Here is a 7,467-nt window from a genome sequence, read left to right as displayed (position 1 = left end):
AGGTTCACCTCCTATGCCAGGATCTGTGTCCAGATGCATCTAAAGAAGACCCTAGCAGACTCGGTAAGCCTCTATCACGATGACTATGAATGGATTCAACCTCTTGATTATGAACATATCCCGTTTCGTTGCCGCAAGTGCCATGAACATGGCCATCTGTTCAGAGACTGTCCTCTGAATGCCCAACTCCATTCCACAGCCAATGAGGTTACCAAAGACTCTGAGGGGTTTGTCAAAGTTCCCCATCGCCGTAGACATGTCAAGAAGCAGAATGTGGCTCCCTCCAGCCCCAAAAATAAGAAAGATGCTCCCCCTAGCCACAAGAAAGCCGACTCCTCGAATAGATTCCATGTCCTTACCCCGCAGGACCCCTCTGACTCTTCGCCTCAAAAAAACTCTCAAGCCACTCCGCCCCCACCTTCATCCGACCCGATCCACAAAAATCCCCTGGATCCCTCTTCATCGGAGTTGATCAGTTCTCCTCTTGCCTCGAAGTCAAAAATGCCAGCTACAGACACTGATTTGCAGCCCTCAGCCATGGATCTCGACGCTGCTCTAGCTCTCAGTTTGCAAGAAGGGGTCATGGAAGATCACCCGAACTTTCCCATCAACATGGAGGAAGACATAGAGAATGTAAGCTTGGATGGGCTGGACATTCTCAAACTGGAAGATGCATGTAAGCAAAAAGCTTATAACTCCATTCCCCCTTGGGAAATAGACAGATTGGAAGGGGTATTAACCAAAGCTCAGCACAAAAAATGCTTAGGAATTCAGGCAGGCAGTCCTTGGGATGGCAAAAAAATCCTAAAAGAAACAAAGAAGAGAGGGCGTAAAACAGATCTGCAGAGAACGATCATATTAGGAGAACAACTACTGGAATCAGGGAGATTCCCGAAGTTAACGAGGTTTTACAAGCCCCACCCCCATAGTTCCTCATGAAGCTCATCTCCTAGAACATGCGTGGGCTCAACAGCTCCTCAAAACACAGAATGTTAAAAAATATTATACAGTCAGAAAAGCCAGCTGTGGTCTTTCTACAAGAAACAAAAAGTACCACCACTACATTGGAAAAGATCTTCAATAAAGCCTGGAGCGGCAGTCGATCCGTTTCTATAGATGCAGCGGGAGCGTCGGGTGGATTGTCCATAGTATGGAACCCACAGATTCTTTTGCTGCAAGATTTCAATGCTACTCGTCATTTCATTCAAGCCACGTTTCATCTCATTGGAACGGATATTCATGGGCATCTCACCAACACTTACTTCCCACAGGATCAGCAACACAAACTAGAAGTTCTGGAAACATTAACAGACTTGAACTCCTCTAGACGCTTCCCCCTTTGGATAAGCGGGGGTGATTTCAACATCATCACTCATCTAGAGGAAAAAAAAGGAGGGCGAATGAAGCTGGAAGAAGACAGCAATGGATTCAAGGAATTCATCAAAAGTAACCAGCTCATCGACATCCAAACTTCCAACGGCACCTACACATGGACAAATAAGCGCAGAGGAGTACACAATATCGCTTCTCGGCTCGACCGATTTCTACTCTCAGATAATGCTATCCATCTGGGAGGAGACTTTCACGCTTCTATATTGCCTCAAGGGGGCTCAGATCACTGGCCCATTATGCTGCAATGGACCAGACCGGGAAAACACTGCAACAGGCCTTTCCGATACGAAGCCTTCTGGTCAAGTCATCCAAATTTCAAAGAAGTGGTCCAGACAGCTTGGAAGTCCTTCATTCCCCCAGAAGGTGCAAAAATGTTCAAGTTTCAACAAAAACTTAGACATCTCAAGCAAGTGCTGAAGGCCTGGAACAAGAACCACTTCGGAAACATCACGGAATCCAGGCAAAAATTGGAGCAGGAAATGAGCATTCTCCAGCAAACTATCATCATAGAGGGCAGAACAGAGGAATTAGCCAACAAAGAGCAATCCCTTTGGTCGGCATTAGAAGAGAGAAGATCGCAAGAGGAAATCCTCTGGCGCCAAAAATCTAGAATAAGATGGCTTAAGGAAGGAGAAAAAAACACCAAATTCTTCCATCGATCTACCATACAACGAAGAATGCATAACAATATTGCTATCATTAATAACAGTCAGGGGGAAAAATTAGAAAAGCATGAAGACATGGAAAAAGAACTCAGAGATCACTTTCAGGAAGCGCTCAAAGATCAAACCAGGAGCAGAACAGCAGCCATACAAGAGGTCACGCGGCACATCCCCAAGCTCATCACGGACGAACATAACCAAAACCTACTTCAATCGGTCTCAAAGCAAGAGGTGGAGGAAGCAATGGCACAGCTAAAAGATGGTAAGGCTCCTGGTCCGGATGGTTTTACCTCAAACTTTTTTCATGATTTCTGGGATCTAGTAAGCACCGAAGTTTGGGAACTGGTGGAAGAATCCCGCTCTACGCACTGGCTCCTGCCCTCCCTTAACTCCACCTTCATAGCGCTGGTTCCCAAAGGGGAGGAAGCTAACTCGCCTGACAAATTCAGGCCCATCGCCATCTGTAATGTAATCTACAAACTTATTTCCAAAGTGGTAGCAAATAGGCTCAAACCTCTTTTGCCTCTTCTTGTTCTCCCGGAGCAGACTGGATATGTCGAAGGACGCCAGATCCTGGATGGTATCATCCTATCAAATGAGGTTATCCATTCCTTAAAGATCCTTAAAAAACCAGGCATGATAATGAAGCTTGATCTATCAAAAGCTTTCGACAAGCTTAGCTGGGAGTATATTAAGCACATGCTGCTTGCTTTTGGTTTTAGCGCCACCTGGACTCGTTGGATAATGAACCTCATTTCATCTCCCTGCTTCTCGGTCCTTCTCAATGGCTCTCCGTCTCAGCCCTTCCGCTCTTCGCGTGGCATTCGGCAAGGGGATCCCCTCTCACCTTTCATCTTTGTCCTAATGGCGGAAGGACTCAGTCGTCTGCTTCACCATGCTATCACCTCTAAGACCATCAAAGGCATAGCGCTTCATGGACTCTCCCCCTTATCGCATCAACATTTTGTTGATGACACTATGCTTTTTGGACATCCCTCATCAGCTGAAGCAAAATCCTTCAAAGCCCTGCTTGAGTTGTTCTCTGAAGCCTCGGGCACCTCTATCAATGCTTCTAAATCTCAGCTTTTTTTCTTCAACACCCCTGTCTCCATTCAAAGAAACATCGCTCGCATCCTTGGCTTCACAATTGCTGTGCTTCCCTCCAAATATTTGGGCGCCCCTCTTATGCTCTCAGCTCTTAAACATGCATCGTGGAGATCGCTCCTGGACAAACTTGAAGCCAGACTCTCCTCCTGGACGTTTAGATCTCTCAATATAGCCAGTCGACTCGTTATGATCAAATCCGTTCTTCAAACTATGCCTCTTTATCTATTTTCTATCCTCGCTACTCCCAAATGGGTCCTTAAATCCATTCGCAATCTACAAAGGAATTTTCTGTGGGGATCATCGGGTCTTAATAGGAAATGGGCCCTAGTTAAATGGTCATACGTCTGCCAACAAAATTTCAACGGTGGACTGGGCCTACGAGACCCCTTGCACAGCAATAATACCATGGGCGCAAAGGTCTGGTGGAATTGGCTTGTCAAACCACATATACCTTGGGCGAAGCTTTGGCAAGCTAAATATGCGTCTGGCAGTTGCTGGGAGGACTTGATTAGATTCAATCCAAGCAGTTCAGGCTCCATGATCTGGAACGCAGCAAAACTTCACAGCGCATTCATTCAAGAGTATAGTTTCTGGGAAGTTCATTCAGGGAACTCAGCGCGTTTTTGGGAGGACTCATGGCAGCAGCTCCCAAAACTCGCCTCAATCTTCCAAAAACCCCTCTGGCAGACTCACATGCAACGCAACAATCTTGCTAACATATCTCAGTTTTGGCAGCAGCACGCACACACAGACTATCAACAATGGAGGCCCGCTAGTACTTGGCAGGAGGATTGGCAAGGAGAAACCTTTGAAGAAATTGAACAAGAACTAAATCACAAAGTCAAATAAGCAGGACAGATTGAGGTGGGGGCACACAACAAAAGGAGTCTTCACCACAAAAGAAGCCTACACTCTGCGGTATGCACAAAACCACAATGACAAAGATCAGCTATGGCGCAACATCTGGCAACCCAAATTGTGGCCCAAAGTCTCTACTTTTCTATGGCTTTTAAGCAAAAAAAGAATCCTCACCTCGGACAATCTGCAACGAAGAGGTTTTATAGGACCATCCCGATGCCCAAATTGCTCTCTTCATTCAGAGACCATTTTGCATCTGATGGAGACATGCCCCCTTGCAACTCAACTCTGGAATCAAATTGACAGATGTACTCAAAGATTAGGAAATCGTCAAGGGGATATAGCAAATCTTCTGAGAACTTGGCCCAAGACGCCATATCAAAGCCCTCTATTGAACGCTCTGTGGACACTCATCCCAGGTTTTCTTTATTGGACCCTCTGGAAGGAGAGGAATAACAGAGTCTTCAACAATAGGAATCGCCCTCCAGACATTCTTTGGCTTCTCCTCAAGCAAAGCCTTCAAGAGACACTGGCACTCAAGATTTGGCAAGAAACGGATTGGCCCTCCTCCCCCCAAGAGCTTCTCATTTGGAAATCATGGGATCTTCATGTTTCCTATGCTCCCTCTGCTCCAACTCGACATCATAACAAGCTTGTCTCCCCTTTGCATTGGTCCCCCCCAGCCTCTGCATCATTCAAATTGAATTTCGACGGCGCAGCCAAGGGGAATCCGGGACCAGCGGGATATGGAGGAGTAATTCGAAACGACAGAGGAATCATCCAACACGTCTTCTTTGGCTCGATTGGAAACGATACCAATAATGTCGCAGAATTGGAAGGTCTTTGGAAAGGTATATGTGTAGCTGATCAACAGGGGTTCTATCCGCTGGTAGCAGAGGGAGACTCCCAGATCCTTATCAATGCAGCTATTCGAATTCAAGCATGAACACCAGCAACCAAAGTAGCCTCTAGCTGGAGATTGCTTAGCAGACTAGAAACACTGGAGGCAAGGCTCAGAAGCCCCAATAGTATCATCTTTCAGCATGTCAAACGATCCGCCAATAAGGTAGCCGATCGTTTAGCCAATCAAGGAGTCGATCTGAATAGTCACCCCTACTCAGGTAATCTCAATGACACAACAGACATTCAACTACAACAAGATTGCCTCTCTCTGGCAAATCAGGATCTCCAACCCCCGGCTGCGGGTGTTAATTAGCGCAATGAATGAGGAGGCAGCCTTATTAAATGGCAAGTGGTCGCTCGCTCCAGCCAAATGGACCGAAGCCTCGAGAAGCCATCACCTCGGTCCGGCCAACAGTTATGCGAGCATTAATGGTAGGGGGAGAACAGCTGGTTGCAGAGGTATATTGGTCGTTCGCCTTGGTTTGCCGATGAGAGGTGTTCCGTTGGAAGGTGCGGGAAGCGCCATTGTCTGTTGGAAGCTCTGTATGGTCTCAATTGTGAATGGTGCGTTCGGCTCTTGGATGACTACACCGTGGGTGCATGAGCCAAGACTCAGACCTCGGCCCTCGGCTACGGAGGCCCTGGTCTCAACCCTGGATTGTCAGAGAATTTACGGCTCTATGCTATGGTTCAGTGTATTGAGTGTCATTCTGCTCTTTTTAGGCAAAGCCTCTGAGCGCCTTCGACCTCCAGAAGCTCTGAGTGTCGCGGTGTTTCAGTTCCTCTGCGCCCTTGTTAGAGATTTGGCCCTTCGGCGCTTTGGTCATACCTGGTTCTGGTCTGCTCAGCTCTCTGGGAGCAATTTACCCCGTGCAGCTCCTGAAAAGGCTCGGCTTTCGACCTGTGTGGTAAGCATTGCTATTCGAATTCGTGTTCCATTACCTGTTTCTCATCTGTTGTATAAGTTGTTGCACGGGTTTAGAATCCTCGGTGGCGCAAAGCACTCGCGGCCTCTGGGCAGAATTGGTTATTTGTTGATTACAGGATGCCGCGTGAGAGGTTACGTGGCGCTTGCAGGCGGGGAGGTTCAAGAGGCGGTGCCAGAGGTCGGGCTTCATCGCCACGTTCCTCGGCATCCTTCGACTCCCCGTCGGAGGAGATTAGCTCACCAGGAGCTCGAAGAGGGCGCGGAAGAGGCAGAGGGCGGGGAAGAGCCGCGGTGTGTCCGTTTGGTTCGCACCCATCAACCCGCTTCAGGTTCCCGTGTGCTCTGGACAACGCAATCTACTATGTTTCAGTGCGCATTGAAAAATGCGACCATGCAGATAGACCAGAAGCCCCAACAGAGCCTCGGCCACCCTTGCCTGTTCAGGGTCCGCGATTACAGCCTGCGGAAGCCTCGGGTGCGGTGGCGGGGAATAGAGCGGGAACAAGCGAGCCTGCGAAGGACGACGCGCCATACACAAACTCGAGTGCTTCAGACCCATATGCCTGTACAGTGGTGGAGGAGCAACCAGATCCATATGCCTGTCCAGTGGTGGAGAAGCAACCATCCACCTCCGTGGATGCCTAGGCACGTTGCATGGTCGTTCTGTGTGTTATGGAAACACTTTGTTCAGTCTCAGGATGTCGAAGTAGCAGCTACAGTAAATAATGGGAGTCAGTCTGTGATAGTTTTCGGGTCGCACCACTCAGTTTTTTGTATGTCGAGTATAATGTCTGTGTTTGTCATGTCGGGTTTTTTGAATGTGGGATTTGCAAGGTCTGTAAACTCCTCCCTCGCCTCGGCAGGGAGTGGAAGTATAGCACCTAGGTCCAGTTCTCTGTTGGTTCTAGCTTGGGGTCAGCGGACAGTTTCATAGTCCCTCTTTTTCTCCGGCTCAGTTTCAGTCTCAGAATGTCAAACTGTTCATGTAGCCAACTCTTTGTGGCGGATGTAACTCTCTCTGTAATCTTTTTTGTACTATAATAGAATTAGCATGATTTACAAAAAAAAAAACCATAAAAAATCAAGCCATAAGAATAGCTAATAACAATGTGGTGATGTCCACCTAATTTAAAATAAAATAAAAATAAGTTAATAACAATGTGATGGTGTCTACCAAATTTAAAATAAAATAAAAAATTAATATAACAAGTATATAATTAAATAATTAAATTTTATATAATTATTTTCATTTTCAATTTAATAATAATAATAATAATTCATTTTTATTTTATTTTATATATTTAAGTTAAATTAATATTTTAAAAAATAGATTATTTATCTTAACATTTAAATATTTTTTCAAAAATGCATTCATATCATATTAATTTTTTAATATAAATATTTATGAACTAGTTTGATAGGAATTTAAAATCTAAAACAAGTTAAAATTTGATGATTTCGTATTATCTAAATAAAAAATGTTGATAGAAGTGAAATATTTTTTAGTATATTTGATATGCCCATCACTTAATGATGGGCTAAATCCATTCTGAATATATGTCATTCAAACGTAGTGCTTAATCATTACCCCGATTCCATGGACAACTAAATGCAGTG

This window comes from Pinus tabuliformis, chromosome 9 (genome assembly GCF_031772625.1).
Source record: "Pinus tabuliformis cultivar Carrire ecotype Pingquan chromosome 9, CPIR1, whole genome shotgun sequence".
Lineage (NCBI taxonomy): Eukaryota > Viridiplantae > Streptophyta > Pinopsida > Pinales > Pinaceae > Pinus > Pinus tabuliformis.
Note: the sequence above shows the minus strand (reverse complement) of the source record.